Here is a 16,765-nt window from a genome sequence, read left to right as displayed (position 1 = left end):
GCACGACGCATCCTGCTGGCGAGGCTTCACTCTGCAACGATTTTGAGGTTTGTGTGGGAGACGCCAGTAATGGGTGAGTTATGGAGGAAGATGACACTTGTTGACTGCTTGTGTGCTGGCTACCACCTCTGAAAGCATCAGTGAGTGAACGAAAGCATTCTGGCTGGGCTTTGCAAGATGGGTAACCCAAGTGTGACGTGTTGCAGTGCATGATAACACCTCGGCCAGCCTATAAAACTGGCTACAAAGTATGTGATTGACCAAGGCCTAATCAATACAGCGGCTAGTGGAACTCCGCCATTCCTTAGGCTACGATGATCAATCAGTGGGCGGTCCTAGCCTCGACTAGTCACTATTACCCACTGGACGTCAAATAAAAATGATGTCAAAATGAAGAGGTGGGTGACTGGCGTGGCAACCCGGGCGCTAACCCACTGGACCAGTGTCGTAGTGGTCGTGGTGTCGTGCTCGTCTCCGCCGCCGCAAACACACAACTTTACCTGTAGATTAGGTAGGAATAGATTAAGTTGTCGTGGCTAGTCTGGATTGGGACTGGTGGGTGGAGGGGGTGGCCGCCCCCTGGCTGCTTGCTTGGCAGCTGTCCTTTGCTGCTTGAGGAAATATTTGGGAGGGAGGCCTGTGTGCCCAGGGCCAAGACAACACAGGGTTACGCCTTCAAGCAACAGCTCAAGAAGGGGCACATGGAGGGACCAGACGCCCTCCATCCCTCCCTTACCCCCTGAGCATTTATCAGACACTCCACCTCCCCTTTGTGTCCCCCCTGATACACACAGTCTTCCAGATAAACATCCCTTTTCCTTCTCTTTTGCATATTTTTTTGGGGCGGGGGCCCCAAACAAGGAGGTGATGTCAGTGGGTCGCGGGCATCTTAAATTGAGTTTAAACGGGTACTGAGGCTCTTCCTCTAGGATGGCTAGTGCCACAACCATCATCTGTGTATGGCACAGTTAATGCGTCTAGATATAGATTATAATCTGTATAAAAAAAGGGAACATTGAAAATTGCGTATCAAGTTTTTTTTTATGGGGGGGATGAGTAGGCTACCTTTTTTTTTGCTGTAGGGCAGTTAACGCATGTGTCGCGTTCAAATCATAACCATATTTTTTTTAAGGGGGTAGAGGGGTAAGCCAGTGGAAGGCCTCGGTCAGATGACCAAAAGCTCCAGCTGCGGGTCATCATATGACTAAAGTCCCGCGTCAGGAAACACTGGTTATGTTAACGTCTTGACAGACCTTGACCTGACGTGTGTTGCGCTGGAGGTCGACAGTGTTCAACGGCTTTTGTATTTCTTCATCCGAGGTCGGGGGGGGGGGGGAGGAAGGAAGGTGTTGAAGCGTATTGATACCCTTAAAGGTCTATTGATCCAAGGAGTCAGAGCTACCCTCCCCTTTGGCGCTGTATGACCCCTTGCAGCTTTAGCGCTTGCCGATGCGGATGCGTCGCGTCGCAGCCACCAATTGCATCAAGTTCTACCAATAGCCACACCTTAACTGCAAGTGTAAATGCAAAGTCAAGTGTTGTCTGTTGTTATTGCTGATGTTGTGTTGGTCTCAGCTCCCCTGCCCTGGAACTTAATTAGCCTTCAAGGTGGGCACTTGATGTTAGTGAAGGATTTAATCCAAGGAATCAGAGCTACCCTTCCCTTCCTGGGAACAAGTCTGATTCCTACCCATTCTCCAGGCGGTCTGCGATCCGTACAACACTTACACACACTAATATAATAATAATAATAATAATAATAATAATAATAATAATAATAATAATAATAATAATAATAATAATAATAATAATAATAATAATAATAATAATCTAGATCTTCAAAAAACTTGGAAATCGTTAATTTTCACCGATTCTCTATGTACTTTTCCATCTCCTGTGTTTTAAACTATGTAAGACATTCGGGTCTAATGCTTAACATGAATCCATTATTACTGTAGCATCTTGAGGTGGCAGGAGAAACTCTCATTGACAGAGTCTGACAAATACAATTTGTGACACACCCAAATAGTCATCACTGTTACATTCATTTTGAAACTAGTTGCAGGTGCAGATAACGTAAGTATGACTACTGACTCAGAAAAGAAATCTTAAGTGGGATCTTCAGGCCTCCAAACCTAGATAGTGACCACGATCTTCAGGCCTCCAAACCTAGATAGTGACCACGATCTTCAGGCCTCCAAACCTAGATAGTGACCACGATCTTCAGGCCTCCAAACCTAGATAGTGACCACGATCTTCAGGCCTCCAAACCTAGATAGTGACCACGATCTTCAGGCCTCCACACCTAGATAGTGACCACCGATCTTCAGGCCTCCAAACCTAGATAGTGACCACGATCTTCAGGCCTCCAAACCTAGATAGTGACCACGATCTTCAGGCCTCCAAACCTAGATAGTGACCACCGATCTTCAGGCCTCCAAACCTAGATAGTGACCACCGATCTTCAGACCTCCAAACCTAGATAGTGACCACCGATCTTCAGGCCTCCAAACCTAGATAGTGACCACGATCTTCAGGCCTCCAAACCTAGAAAGTAACCACAGATCTTCAGGCCTCCAAACCTAGATAGTGACTGCGATCTTCAGGCCTCCAAACCTAGATAGTGACCACCGATCTTCAGGCCTCCAAACCTAGATAGTGACCGTCGATCTTCAGGCCTCCAAACCTAGATAGTGACCACGATCTTCAGGCCTCCACACCTAGATAGTGACCACGATCTTCAGGCCTCCAAACCTAGATAGTGACCACGATCTTCAGGCCTCCAAACCTAGATAGTACCTAGTGACCTAGATAGTGACCGATCTTCAGGCCTCCAAACCTAGATAGTGACCCCGATCTTCAGGCCTCCACACCTAGATAGTGTCCACGATCTTCAGGCCTCCAAACCTAGATAGTGACCACGATCTTCAGGCCTCCAAACCTAGATAGTGACCACGATCTTCAGGCCTCCAAACCTAGATAGTGACCACCGATCTTCAGGCCTCCAAACCTAGATAGTGACCACGATCTTCAGGCCTCCAAACCTAGATAGTGACCACCGATCTTCAGGCTTCCAAACCTAGATAGATCTTCAGGCCTCCAAACCTAGATAGTGACCCGATCTTCAGGCCTCCAAACCTAGATACCACGATCTTCAGGCCTCCAAACCTAGATAGTGACCCGATCTTCAGGCCTCCAAACCTAGATAGTGACCACGATCTTCAGGCCTCCACGATCTTCAACCTAGATACCACGATCTTCAGGCCTCCAAACCTAGATAGTGACCACCGATCTTCAGGCCTCCAAACCTAGATAGTGACCACGATCTTCAGGCCTCCAAACCTAGATAGTGACCACCGATCTTCAGGCCTCCAAACCTAGATAGTGACCACGATCCTCAGGCCTCCAAACCTAGATAGTGACCACGATCTTCAGGCCTCCAAACCTAGATAGTGACCACGATCTTCAGGCCTCCAAACCTAGATAGTGACCACGATCCTCAGGCCTCCAAACCTAGATAGTGACCACGATCTTCAGGCCTCCAAACCTAGATAGTGACCACGATCTTCAGGCCTCCAAACCTAGATAGTGACCACGATCTTCAGGCCTCCAAACCTAGATAGTGACCACGATCTTCAGGCCTCCAAACCTAGATAGTGACCACCGATCTTCAGGCCTCCAAACCTAGATAGTGACCACCGATCTTCAGGCCTCCAAACCTAGATAGTGACCACCGATCTTCAGGCCTCCAAACCTAGATAGTGACCACGATCTTCAGGCCTCCAAACCTAGATAGTGACCACGATCTTCAGGCCTCCAAACCTAGATAGTGACCACGATCTTCAGGCCTCCAAACCTAGATAGTGACCACGATCTTCAGGCCTCCAAACCTAGATAGTGACCACGATCTTCAGGCCTCCAAACCTAGATAGTGACCACGATCTTCAGGCCTCCAAACCTAGATAGTGACCACGATCTTCAGGCCTCCAAACCTAGATAGTGACCACCGATCTTCAGGCCTCCAAACCTAGATAGTGACCACCGATCTTCAGGCCTCCAAACCTAGATAGTGACCACGATCTTCAGGCCTCCAAACCTAGATAGTGACCACCGATCTTCAGGCCTCCAAACCTAGATAGTGACCACGATCTTCAGGCCTCCAAACCTAGATAGTGACCACCGATCTTCAGGCCTCCAAACCTAGATAGTGACCACGATCTTCAGGCCTCCAAACCTAGATAGTGACCACGATCTTCAGGCCTCCAAACCTAGATAGTGACCACGATCTTCAGGCCTCCAAACCTAGATAGTGACCACCGATCTTCAGGCCTCCAAACCTAGATAGTGACCACCGATCTTCAGGCCTCCAAACCTAGATAGTGACCACGATCTTCAGGCCTCCAAACCTAGATAGTGACCACCGATCTTCAGGCCTCCAAACCTAGATATAGTGACCACCACGATCTTCTGGCCTCCAAACCTTGATAGTGACCACGATCTTCAGGCCTCCAAACCTAGATAGTGACCACGATCTTCAGGCCTCCAAACCTAGATAGTGCCGATCTTCAAACCTAGATAGTGACCACGATCTTCAGGCCTCCAAACCTAGATAGTGACCACGATCTTCAGGCCTCCAAACCTAGATAGTGACCACGATCTTCAGGCCTCCAAACCTAGATAGTGACCACCGATCTTCAGGCCTCCAAACCTAGATAGTGACCACCGATCTTCAGGCCTCCAAACCTAGATAGTGACCACGATCTTCAGGCCTCCAAACCTAGATAGTGACCACCGATCTTCAGGCCTCCAAACCTAGATAGTGACCACGATCTTCAGGCCTCCAAACCTAGATAGTGACCACGATCTTCAGGCCTCCAAACCTAGATAGTGACCACCGATCTTCAGGCCTCCAAACCTAGATAGTGACCACCGATCTTCAGGCCTCCAAACCTAGATAGTGACCACGATCTTCAGGCCTCCAAACCTAGATAGTGACCACGATCTTCAGGCCTCCAAACCTAGATAGTGACCACGATCTTCAGGCCTCCAAACCTAGATAGTGACCACGATCTTCAGGCCTCCAAACCTAGATAGTGACCACGATCCTCAGGCCTCCAAACCTAGATAGTGACCACGATCTTCAGGCCTCCAAACCTAGATAGTGACCACGATCTTCAGGCCTCCAAACCTAGATAGTGACCACCGATCTTCAGGCCTCCAAACCTAGATAGTGACCACGATCTTCAGGCCTCCAAACCTAGATAGTGACCACCGATCTTCAGGCCTCCAAACCTAGATAGTGACCACCGATCTTCAGGCCTCCAAACCTAGATAGTGACCACCGATCTTCAGGCCTCCAAACCTAGATAGTGACCACGATCTTCAGGCCTCCAAACCTAGATAGTGACCACCGATCTTCAGGCCTCCAAACCTAGATAGTGACCACCGATCTTCAGGCCTCCAAACCTAGATAGTGACCACGATCTTCAGGCCTCCAAACCTAGATAGTGACCACCGATCTTCAGGCCTCCAAACCTAGATAGTGACCACGATCTTCAGGCCTCCAAACCTAGATAGTGACCACGATCTTCAGGCCTCCAAACCTAGATAGTGACCACGATCTTCAGGCCTCCAAACCTAGATAGTGACCACCGATCTTCAGGCCTCCAAACCTAGATAGTGACCACGATCTTCAGGCCTCCAAACCTAGATAGTGACCACCGATCTTCAGGCCTCCAAACCTAGATAGTAGATCTTCAGGCCTCCAAACCTAGATAGTGACCACGATCTTCAGGACTCCAAACCTAGATAGTGACCACCGATCTTCAGGCTTCCAAACCTAGATAGTGACCACCGATCTTCAGGCCTCCAAACCTAGATAGTGACCACCGATCTTCAGGCCTCCAAACCTAGATAGTGACCACGATCTTCAGGCCTCCAAACCTAGATAGTGACCACGATCTTCAGGCCTCCAAACCTAGATAGTGACCACGATCTTCAGGCCTCCAAACCTAGATAGTGACCACCGATCTTCAGGCCTCCAAACCTAGATAGTGATCACGATCTTCAGGCCTCCAAACCTAGATAGTGACCACCGATCTTCAGGCCTCCAAACCTAGATAGCGACCACGATCTTCAGGCCTCCAAACCTAGATAGTGACCACGATCTTCAGGCCTCCAAACCTAGATAGTGACCTAGATAGTGACGATCTTCAGGCCTCCAAACCTAGATAGTGACCACCGATCTTCAGGCCTCCAAACCTAGATAGTGACCACCGATCTTCAGGCCTCCAAACCTAGATAGTGACCACGATCTTCAGGCCTCCAAACCTAGATAGTGACCACGATCTTCAGGCCTCCAAACCTAGATAGTGACCACGATCTTCAGGCCTCCAAACCTAGATAGTGACCACCGATCTTCAGGCCTCCAAACCTAGATAGTGACCACCGATCTTCAGGCCTCCAAACCTAGATAGTGACCACCGATCTTCAGGCCTCCAAACCTAGATAGTGACCACCGATCTTCAGGCCTCCAAACCTAGATAGTGACCACCGATCTTCAGGCCTCCAAACCTAGATAGTGACCACGATCTTCAGGCCTCCAAACCTAGATAGTGACCACCGATCTTCAGGCCTCCAAACCTAGATAGTGACCACGATCTTCAGGCCTCCAAACCTAGATAGTGACCACCGATCTTCAGGCCTCCAAACCTAGATAGTGACCACCGATCTTCAGGCCTCCAAACCTAGATAGTGACCACGATCTTCAGGCCTCCAAACCTAGATAGTGACCACCGATCTTCAGGCCTCCAAACCTAGATAGTGACCACCGATCTTCAGGCCTCCAAACCTAGATAGTGACCACCGATCTTCAGGCCTCCAAACCTAGATAGTGACCACCGATCTTCAGGCCTCCAAACCTAGATAGTGACCACCGATCTTCAGGCCTCCAAACCTAGATAGTGACCACCGATCTTCAGGCCTCCAAACCTAGATAGTGACCACGATCTTCAGGCCTCCAAACCTAGATAGTGACCACGATCTTCAGGCCTCCAAACCTAGATAGTTACCACCGATCTCCAAACCTAGATAGTGACCACGATCTTCAGGCCTCCAAACCTGGATAGTGACCACGATCTTCAGGCCTCCAAACCTAGATAGTGACCACGATCCTCAGGCCTCCAAACCTAGATAGTGACCACGATTCTCAGGCCTCCAAACCTAGATAGTGACCACGATCTTCAGGCCTCCAAACCTAGATAGTGACCACCGATCTTCAGGCCTCCAAACCTAGATAGTGACCACGATCTTCAGGCCTCCAAACCTAGATAGTGACCACCGATCTTCAGGCCTCCAAACCTAGATAGTGACCACCGATCTTCAGGCCTCCAAACCTAGATAGTGACCACCGATCTTCAGGCCTCCAAACCTAGATAGTGACCACGATCTTCAGGCCTCCAAACCTAGATAGTGACCACGATCTTCAGGCCTCCAAACCTAGATAGTGACCACCGATCTTCAGGCCTCCAAACCTAGATAGTGACCACGATCCTCAGGCCTCCAAACCTAGATAGTGACCACCGATCTTCAGGCCTCCAAACCTAGATAGTGACCACGATCCTCAGGCCTCCAAACCTAGATAGTGACCACGATCTTCAGGCCTCCAAACCTAGATAGTGACCACGATCCTCAGGCCTCCAAACCTAGATAGTGACCACGATCTTCAGGCCTCCAAACCTAGATAGTGACCACGGTAAATTTCTCTGTTATGAAACTGCTGTATGCAGTTTTAGAGGAAGATTCAAACTTTTAATATAATTAATTGAAGGACTTTGACGGGAAATCTAGAGTCTAATTACTTTTTAAAAGTAGTCTATGATTACTTTTCAAAACAGTTTGTGCCTGAACAGACTAGATGAAATAGTCTACAAGACTTGGTTGTAGTAAACAAGGAATCTCTGATAAATGATCTTGTGATTAATGAAGAGCTTGGGGAAATTGGTCACAAGAAAACATACTTTCGTTATTTTATAGAGTTATCTTAATAACTATCACAAAAATAAGGTCCCTGATTTTCGGGATGCTGATTACATGGCCCTCAGGGACTGGGCTGACCTGAATAAGGCTTTTTGCGAGGGAGGCCAATATGATTTTTTTTTTGTTTTAAATCTGAAATGATAAACAATAGATAAAATCATCTCTTGAGTTAAAAAAGAGAGGCACTTAAAGGAGAAACAAAAGATGAGATGATTATCTTAGTCTTCAGTATATTCAGTTTTAAGAGAGAGGAAAACAATGAAGAAAGTGCAAGAGACACTGTTAAATTAAGGTTGTGAGGTGATTGAGGTGATCCAAGAACAACCCCACATAGTTTCTTTAGGGAACATAGGAATAAAATTAGGGAAGAGATAGACCCACGTAAATGTAACTCAGGTCGTCTTACTGTTACTGGTAAAAACAGTGTGAGGAAGATAATAAAGTAGAGAAGATCAGAGTCATCAGTGACATGGTCTTCAGACAACTAGTTACAGCAAAACCAGTTGAATCAGTAAGGTGTGGAGGTGCCTTCATGCCCTTAAAAGTCTGTTGATCTAAGGAGTCAGAGGTAGACTATGGTATGGAAACGATATTGTGTATATGGACTTCAGTAAGGCCTTTGACAGAATTCCACACATGAGAACAATAAAAATAAAAGCGGTACATGGCATAGATAAATTATCTTCTGGGTCGAGGTATGGTCGATCGACAGACAAAAGAGAGTTTGAGGGGAGAAACCAAAACAGGGACCCGTTACAAGTGATCTGCCACAGGGGTTACTACTGGCTCCCTTGTTTATAATCTACATTAGATGACGTAACAAATAACGACATAAGCAAAATTTAGTGATGACACTAAAACGGGCCGTTAAATCCTTCTGATGGAGACGCTAAAGAACTACAGGATCATCTGGACAGGTTGATATTGTGGTCGGAGAAGTGACAAATGCAATTTAATGCGTACGAATGTAAGGTTCTGTAATCCAAGGAATAAAAATAACCATGACATTTATAAACTAAATAATATAGGCCATAGACTAAAAGCAACTAAGATTTAGGGATTGTCACAAGCAGAAATCTGAAGCAGAAACAATGCATAAGTGTTTGCAGTAAAACATGTATATAAGATTATCAATACATTTATTGAGGATACGTTTCGCCCACCAGAGGCTTCTTTCACATAACCTGTCAATATTAATCACCGTGTCTGACGAATTATTCATATCAAAAAGTATTTGTATATGTATATAAGTATATATCTTTGGTAAGGCCTCAATCAGCTCACGCTGCGCACCTCTGACCTCACCTGTTACAGAACGAACGTAAACAATGTAAAATATACAGGTAAGATGAGGTTGATCACGTGTATCGAAAACCTTCCCTGAGAAGATGGACTTATAGAAGTGAATTTTTACGCTCTGGAGAGACTTAGAATCGTTGGGGATATAAGTGAAGCGCATCAATGGACAATGGGAATAAATATTGGGGAATAAATTATGCATTGAAAGCATTTAACCAAGCCAGAATTCGCAGCACTGAATTTGTTGGACGAATTTAGATTTAGAAAAGATGTCGAGAAGTACCAGAGTTGTTATAAACCCTGGGTTTATAAAAACATTTCGCTCGGTTTTTTTCATGATTTTTTTTTTCAGAATATAAACTTTTTTTTTTTAGAAAAGTCCGCTTTTTTTCATGTTTTTAATTGACTTAATATAATGTTTTATGATGATTTATTAATGTTTTTAGCTGACCTTGACATATATTGTCAGAATTATACTTGATACAAGAACATCAGTTAACTAAGAGCTTACAGATGTGTGCAGTACATTACTGTGTACACTGATAAATTAGACACATGTGTAACTCTTGGGTATCTTTATTGAGGAAACGTTTCGCCACACAGTGGCTTCATCAGTCCATACGTAGGAGAAACTTGAAGAACAGGAGGAGAATGAGGTAATCAGTCCCTCAACCTTGATGGACTGAACACATCGACTCAAGGTTGAGGGACTGATTACCTCATTCTCCTCCTGTTCTTCAAGTTTCTCCTTTGTATGGACTGATGAAGCCACTGTGTGGCGAAACGTTTCCTCAATAAAGATACCCAAGAGTTGCACATGTGTCTAATTTATCAACATGTCGGTTCTCTGAACCATTCATCTACAAAACTGTGTACACTACACTGTGCAGTGTACAATTCTGTACTGTGCTTTCATAAGACCTCTACGGTGAACAGTGCACTGTATTACTGATGTTTCCACTGTATATGTCTTATTAAAACAACATTAATACTATACTGTACAAATTATTTAACACCTTGGGACATGTTAGATAAAAATGTAACATGTCATAAGTGAATTATTGCACTGAAGCTTGTTCTAATGACCACAGTGTACAGTGTACATAGTGCACGTTGAGTCATGCCACAGAAAACATGATAAAATACAGAGTGAAGACATTCATACTGAGACTTGTTAAACCAATAAAACATAAACACAGCATTCAAAAGGCAGCAACTTGGCTTTTACCAGTGAAGGAACCGTCGTCACAGCTTGATGATGGCTGGTAAAGGCACACATTAACCTACACACTGCAAACTGGAAGGAGTTTGAGGATACAAAAGATAACAAGAGGGAAACAAGAAACATAAAGGCGGACATTACAGCAAAAAAAAAAAAAGGCTGCAAGACTGTAAGACTCAAACAATACTTGAAAAATGATAATGAATATGGTAAGAAAAGGAACCCTGGTGGTTAGTGTCTTGAGGAGGCTGTAGATGGAAGCTCTGACACATCACCTTCACCACCGTTAGGCTCAAGAGATGAGCAAGTTCAGTAGCTGATTCTTGTGCAATATCCATGGCCTCAAGTCCTCCTTTAGCAGAGACAACAGACAGATTTGTGTGCACAGAACTACTGGATCGGAAAGGAAGTTATTAGAGCTTCAGTGTTTTACTCGTCTTGTATCCCCTTCAACGTTGTTAGAAGTGAACAGGTTAGGAAAAACTTGTAGCAGTGCTTCGAGGAAGGTCATGTTAACCCCCAGCAAGGCATGTCACTGGTGGATGCCTTCTGGGTGAAGTGAACAGCTAATGTGAAATGGCACCGGCGTCTGAACTGGAAGGATATAATGTTACACTGAAACTGGATGATTGTTCCAGCGTCCACAATAAGCTTATCAGTGGAACAATTATTTATATCGGCACCACAACATTCTCCGTCCGTTCACTTGACATTAACAAAAAGAAGACAGTTGAATAATGTTGCAGTATTGCGGATAATGACGTTAACCACAGTGAGGCTACTTACTCACGCACGCAAGGTGAGATGTATACCACAACTGTTGTATACCCTTACCCTGTTTACTTTACTACTTTTGTTTTTAGTTTACAGTACCATACACTGCTCTGTGTACTGTAATTATAAAACACCTCAGTACAGTACAGTACAGTACACCTCTTCGTAAAAATTTATGGAATAATAACACAGGATTATTTTTGTACGCTGGTGGTTCCCGATGATTATAATAATTATTATGTACACTGAGGTACACATATCTGAAACCATACAATTTTTTGGTAGCAAATGACTGTTTAATACAACCCTGTCATTCTGTATATTACTGTATTTCATACACTGTACTGCTGTATTTGTTTTGTCTGTGTTGTTAAATAGTAGTATAAAGAGACAATGAAATGGCGCCGTAAATAGTATACTATCGCCAGTCTCTATTGCATAACATTTCCATACCAATACTATCCCAATACTATCCCAATACTATCCCAATACTATCCCAATACTATCCCAATACTATCCCAATACTATCCCACTGCAATGCATTATATGACATCAGATTTACAATTAAAGTAATGGAGAGAAATATTATTTTAATTAAACTATGTTACAAGGTAATACTCGGCATTATTGTACCTTGTTCAGTATTTACTCAGCATATTACTTTGATACTAAAAAAAAAATATATTTTATTCTTTATAACTCGGTTATGGTTTGTAGATAAATGGTTCAGAGAACCGACACGTTGATAAATTAGACACATGTGCAACTCTTGGGTATTTTTATTGAGGAAACGTTTCGCCACACAGTGGCTTCATCAGTCCATACAAAGGAGAAACTTGAAGAACGGGAGGAGAATGAGGTAATCAGTCCCTCAACCTCATTCTCCTCCTGTTCTTCAAGTTTCTCCTTTGTATGGACTGATGAAGCCACTGTGTGGCGAAACGTTTCCTCAATAAAGATACCCAAGAGTTGCACATGTGTCTAATTTGGTTATGGTTTATTGTAACTCCACAGCCTTTTATTTTTAAACACTTTTTTTAGGCTATTGCATTTTGTTGAGTGAAAATAAGATGGTAGTTGCAAGGTATGAGTTGAAGGATGGAAGGAAGATGGTGTTGTAGGTGTTGCAGGTGTAGGTGTTGTAGGTGTTGTAGGTGTTGTAGGTGTTGCAGGTGTTGCAGGTGTTGTAGGTGTAGGTGTTGTAGGTGTTGCAGGTGTTGTAGGTGTTGTAGGTGTTGTAGGTGTTGTAGGTGTTGCAGGTGTTGCAGGTGTTGCAGGTGTTGCAGGTGTTGTAGGTGTTGTAGGTGTTGTAGGTGTTGCAGGTGTTGCAGGTGTTGCAGGTGTTGTAGGTGTTGTAGGTGTTGCAGGTGTTGCAGGTGTAGGTGTTGTAGGTGTTGCAGGTGTTGCAGGTGTTGTAGGTGTTCTAGGTGTTGCAGGTGTTGCAGGTGTAGGTGTTGTAGGTGTTGCAGGTGTTGCAGGTGTTGCAGTTGTAGGTGTTGTAGGTGTTGTAGGTGTTGCAGGTGTTGCAGGTGTTGCAGGTGTAGCAGGTGTTGCAGGTGTTGTAGGCGTTGCATGTGTTGTAGGTGTTGCAGGTGTTGCAGGTGTTGCATGTGTTGCAGGTGTTGCGCGGGTGAGCGCTACATTGCTTAAATCCTGTTGAAAAGGAAACATATACGAAAACAGTGCTAAGTCATGGTGTTGAAAGGGCAAAAGTAATTCAGGAACCACCAGCTGCCTCAGACCTATATTGAAAAATGGTCTGGATGATGGAGCTGAACTCTCCTCCAGGCTGAGGGAGTGACCAACTCAAATACTTCTTCTCCACGGTTGACGGACTAATTTTATCACCTTCATTTCACTACTACACCTGCTGCCTCTGTATTTGACTGAAGAAGCCTACTGTGTAGGCGAAACGTTTCAACAATAAAGATACTCAAGTGTTGCACATGTGTCTTCTGCCTCGAGGTTTCTGGAGGAAAGATGAGGCGGAACTGCAACCTCAAATTCCAGAAGACACTCCCTGGAATATCAAGGAACCTGCATGGAAACATTTCTTAGAAATTATTAGTAACATCTTGAGATTTGTTCTGAAACACCTTGATGAAATACAGAAAAATTAATGTCCATTATATATAAAGTAGACATCAAAACGGAAGGTGGGCACCTACAGCCAGCAGTTGAAATTTCTGTTTGTTGTATATTTGCAAAGACTGATGGACTGATTACATTGACTCCAGGCTGAGGGACTGATTACCTCAAACTCATTCTGATCTTCATTCTTCTTTACACTGGACTAATGAAGCCACTGTGTGGCCAAACGTTCCCATAATATAATGATACCCAAGTGTTGGACAAGTATCTAATTTATCAACTTGACGGTTCTCTGAACCAATTATCTGCATTAAATAAGGTACAGAGAGATGACTGAACATTGAATGAACGTGTGCACGTGTGACTAGGCTTAAAAATGTGTACTTGGCCTACATAATTACAAAGAAATCATTAATAAGAAATTTAACCAGTGCGTGACACGGTGACACCTGCACACCTAGCGACACGTCATGCACATGATAAGTACAGACGCAGTAAACTGACCAGGAAATAAGAGCAAGAAGCTGCAGAAATACTGACACTGATCAGTAAGGATATTTTACCGCCTCTGCTTGCTTCCTCCACTGGAGATGAGGATGTGTAGCCAAAATTAATGCTGACGCCCACAAGAAGAAACTGTCTTCCCGGCCACCTGGTGGAAACTCGTGAAAACAAAAGCGAAAACATCTACTACTTTGGTTTCAAATGAATGTTGCTCTTTCCTGACTCACGAAATCGTAATGACATGATTGCAAACAAACCATACCACGGGTGGGGTTAGAACCCGCGATCAGAGAGTCTCAAAACTTCAGACCGTCGCGTTAGACACTGGGCCAGACTCTCTGATCGCGGGTTCTAACCCCACCCGTGGTATGGTTTGTTCTTTTCTGCCTGAACTAAGCGGCCTTCCAGCAACCTCTGCTTCAGGTGACTAACACTCGTCTCTGCTTCTGGTCACATTCATGCTTAATTAAGATACAAACTAGATAATGAAAAGCCTGAACAAATATGGTATACTAGTTGAAGAATTAGACACAGGTGCAGTAATTTGTTCCAGACTATGGAACAAAACTCTTCCCCAGGCTGAGGGACTGACCACTTCTAAACTACGTATTTAAGGGTGACGGACTGATTACATCATCTTCACATCTCGACTGCTTCTGCAAACTCTTCTGTACTCGACTGAAGAAACCTACTGTTCAGGCGAAACGTTTCGGAATAAAGATACCTAACTGTTGTACATGTGTCTTACTTATCAACATGTTGGTAATGTAAACCATTTTAATATTCATCTGGGTATCGTTATTGTAGACGTTTTACCATCCAGTGATTTATTAATACAAATTTAAGAATATAATTGGAAAACTGTAGAACTGTATCTAACAGGAGGGACCGATTACCTCCTCTTTTGTATATAGATCTACAGTCTTCCAATTATATCCTTGAATTTGTATTAATAAAGATACCCAGATGTTGCACATGTGCCTAATTCTTCATGTTGTGGGTATTGTATACCATACATACAATACAATGGCTGGTAAACACTGCCAAGCTTACACCATCTGCCCTCCTCAGTGTTATAACATACCCGTCTTAATAGTTTTGTTCATTTTAAGCTGTACTTATGAACGCGAACAAAAATCAATACAGTATGTGCACCGTACAGTACAGCATGTACACATGTACACAGATGTTTCACTCGTAGGAGGCCCCGAATTATTGTTTACTATTGGCATAATATGCAAACGAAGACGGTTGCAACTACGGGAGTTGAAGATTAAGACACATGTGCGACAATTGGGTATCTTTATGAATGAAACGTTTCGCTTACACAGTAGACTTCTTCAGTCAGATATAAAGACAGCAGTAGTAATGAAATATAGATGATGTAATCAGTCCATCAACCTTGGAGAAAATGTATTGCAGAGGGTCAGTCCCTGAGCCTGGAGAAGAGCTCAACTTCAAGGACGTGAAACCTACTCAGCCTATTCCCTTATATAACCCATCCTAACTCACCCTATGAATGTTAATCCATACTAACCCACTGCCATGGGTTATAGACGTATCTAAATGTTATAGATATGTCGCGGTGTTACAGAAATATCTAAAGCTTATTGAGCAGATAAGGTTATTGACATGTTATATACTTGTGGTATGAGTAACGTATGTTAATATTTTAACATGAAAGTTAAAATATCTGGTAAATTAATTTATTAACGAACTGATGCAGGGCGTATATATGGAAATACATGCTGGTGATGCTTTATACATGTGTATACATGAAGGTGGTGGGTTTATACATGTATACACACCGGTGATGAGTTATACTTGTGTATTGATTTACAATTCTTTATACTTTCTATTTTGGTAGTATTTATTGTAAGTTTATAAGTATTTTTGGTGTTCCCAGCAGGTTTATTGATCTTTATTGAGAGTTTAGTGGTTATGTGAGTGGTGATCAGTGGTTGTTATGTGAGTGGGGGTCAGTGGTCGTCATGTAAGTGGAGGTTAGTGGTTGTCATGTGAGTGATGGTTAGTGGTTGTTATGTGAGTGGAGGTCAGTGGTTATATGAGTGGTAGTCAGTGGTTGACATGTGAGTGATGGTCAGTGGTTGTCATGTGAGTGATGGTCAGTGGTTGTTATGTGAGTGGAGGTCAGTGGTTATATGAGTGGTAGTCAGTGGTTGACATGTGAGTGATGGTCAGTGGTTGTCATGTGAGTGATGGTCAGTGGTTGTCATGTGAGTGATGGTCAGTGGTTGTTATGTGACTGGAGGTCAGTGGTTATGTGAGTGGTAGTCAGTGGTTGACATGTGAGTGATGGTCAGTGGTTGTCACGTGAGTGATGGTCAGTGGTTATGTGAGTGGAGGTCAGTGGTCGTCATGTGAGTGGAGGTCAGTGGTCGTCATGTGAGTGGAGGTCAGTGGTCGTCATGTGAGTGGAGGTCAGTGGTCGTCATGTGAGTGGAGGTCAGTGGTCGTCATGTGAGTGCGGGGTCAGTGGTCGTCATGTGAGTGCGGGGTCAGTGGTCGTCATGTGAGTGCGGGGTCAGTGGTCGTCATGTGAGTGGAGGTCAGTGGTCGTCATGTGAGTGGAGGTCAGTGGTCGTCATGTGAGTGGAGGTCAGTGGTCGTCATGTGAGTGGAGGTCAGTGGTCGTCATGTGAGTGCGGGGTCAGTGGTCGTCATGTGAGTGGAGGTCAGTGGTCGTCATGTGAGTGGAGGTCAGTGGTTGTCATGTGAGTGGAGGTCAGTGGTCGTCATGTGAGTGGAGGTCAGTGGTTGTCATGTGAGTGGAGGTCAGTGGTCGTCATGTGAGTGCGGGGTCAGTGGTCGTCATGT

The 16,765-nt window shown here is 44.3% G+C and overlaps 1 protein-coding gene across 3 annotated transcripts in view; it reads left to right on the top strand.

Annotated features, from left to right (window-relative positions):
- Window positions 1–369: 369 nt before the first annotated feature.
- Window positions 370–16,765, top strand: part of LOC128692654 (nucleoside diphosphate kinase homolog 5) — a 75,333-nt gene continuing 58,937 nt past the window's right edge. For 2 of the 3 annotated variants that reach the window (XM_070089926.1, XM_070089925.1), the window contains exon 1: window positions 395–511. The gene's annotated coding sequence lies outside the window, so the exon portion shown is untranslated. Of the gene's footprint in view, window positions 512–16,765 lie in introns of all 3 variants that reach the window. The other variant, XM_070089924.1, reaches the window with a different exon arrangement.

Source organism: Cherax quadricarinatus, chromosome 30 (assembly GCF_038502225.1).
Source record: "Cherax quadricarinatus isolate ZL_2023a chromosome 30, ASM3850222v1, whole genome shotgun sequence".
In the NCBI taxonomy this organism is placed as follows: domain Eukaryota; kingdom Metazoa; phylum Arthropoda; class Malacostraca; order Decapoda; family Parastacidae; genus Cherax; species Cherax quadricarinatus.
Note: the sequence above shows the minus strand (reverse complement) of the source record. Positions and strands in the feature narration are given on the sequence as shown.